At 51.3% G+C, this 1806-nt stretch overlaps 1 pseudogene; it reads right to left on the bottom strand.

Moving 5' to 3' along the window:
- Positions 1 to 1419: 1419 nt before the first annotated feature.
- Positions 1420 to 1542, bottom strand: LOC136656477 (small nucleolar RNA SNORA17; annotated as a pseudogene).
- Between the last annotated feature and the right edge of the window lie 264 nt (positions 1543 to 1806).

The following is a 1806-nucleotide window of genomic DNA, read 5'->3' as shown; positions in this document are numbered from 1 at the left end:
TGAATGACACTCACCCCACTGGTGTTACTCCTTCAGTGATTCCTCACTGGTGGGGACTGCCCTTCTGTCCTCTCCTAGGGGGACATGGTTCCTTTACCTAAATGAGAACGTAGCCTAGCCAGCCAACCAGGAGAGCATTTGCAGTATGTGTTCTAGAAACTAGAAGAAGGAGTTGCAACTACCTGCGCTGTAGACCGGCTTAGTGGAGAGGGTCCCAGGGTAACACACTCTCATGCAAGTGCAAGTTCTGCTGGTCTGCTAACTTCGGTTAGCTCAGAATGAGGCTGTCTGAGTTGAGGCAGAAGATCAGATTATACTGTATAAATTCTTTATCAGTTTTATTGACTGTCAATTTGTTTTTAGGATGCTGACTTTGAGCTCAATAATGAGCTTGTCACGCTGGCCTTATGCTGGTGCGGAGTGTTGCAAACATGCTATAAGGCATGCACGGGACACTCAGAACTGGGTCAGTGCTGGCACCGGGTTGGTGCCAGTCTGCACTGAACCCAGCGCCAGCTGCAAGCCAGCCACACGCCAGAGCAAGGGACAATCTCTGGGTGGAGGAGAGATTTGTCGGAGTGGGGGGAAGTGTTCCAGGGCAGGGGGAAGGTGGGGGGAGGCCAAGCCAGGAGAGGAAATGAGGCAGGAGGAGGGGTGGGACCAACGGAGCTCTGTTCTGCCGGATCAAAAAATCAGTGTTGGGCTAGAAGGCAAAATATCCGGCGCAGACTTGAGAAGCCCCATTGCTGGCTCCCTTTCCCCGAGGAGACCTCCAGCTGCTTCCTGGCTGGATAAAGCCATTTAGGTGCCGTTGCTCTAGTGGGCACCGGGAAGCTTAGGATTGGGCTGTTTGACCTCAGAATATCTCAAGAACTGACTCCTCCCAATGACCCTCTTGACAACTTGCTTCTTCCTCTTGGCCCTTTCCCTTGTCCCACCCACCCACCACCAGAAGTCCTTTTGTGGCACCTTTCTTACCCCTGTTCTGATCGCTGCTCACTTTGAGACGAGCAGTGAAAATGGCAACACTCCAGTGGGCATTTTCAGGATATTGTTTTTGAGAAATGAGCTTTGCTGATTGCCACTTAATTGCTGCAGTATCATTGTGCAGTGGTTTGCAGGCCACTCTGGGGCTACTTACTGCATATAGAGAAGCCAGATAGAGAGATGCTGGGAAATAAATAGTAAATATAGGGTTTCATGCTGTGCCATGCTGGCTCTAAGCATGGAGACTCAGCAGTCAATCACCTGCATCCCCACCCTACCCCCGTAGCTGTTTTTCAATTGTCTTTAAGTGAGGGTCCCTTTGTAAAGCAGCAATGAATTACTATAAAAACATGTGCATATTGATGTCTTAATGGTTATTTGGGAGGGCTTGATGTAAGCAGAAAAGGCCAACAATCAACAAGACAGGAGGCAGAACTGTGGATGGTATCTCCAGATGCATTGCACACAACACTGTAAGAGCCCAATCCTATGCTTCCCAGCGCCCACTGGAGCAGTGGCACCAAAGCAGCTACCTCTGTATCCAGCAGGTGCTGAGAAGCTGCTGGGAGTCTCTCTGGGGGAAGGGGACTTTAGTCCCTTTAGTCCCTCCGAGGAAATGGATCTCATTTCTGTACCAGCTGTTTTGTTGGCGCAGAAGTGAGAGCCTCAGTGCCATGCCTTCCAGCCCAACACAGACTTCAGGATCCATTTTGCTGGTCCCACCCCCCTCCTGCCCCAGTTCCTCCTCCCAACCTGCCCTCATTCTGCCCTCCCCTGCCCCCTCACTGCCCAGCAGTTTCACTTACCCCCAGCAGCAGA

The sequence above is a fragment of the Tiliqua scincoides genome, chromosome 6, assembly GCF_035046505.1.
Source record: "Tiliqua scincoides isolate rTilSci1 chromosome 6, rTilSci1.hap2, whole genome shotgun sequence".
Lineage (NCBI taxonomy): Eukaryota > Metazoa > Chordata > Lepidosauria > Squamata > Scincidae > Tiliqua > Tiliqua scincoides.
This window is presented reverse-complemented; position numbering and strand designations above follow the sequence as displayed.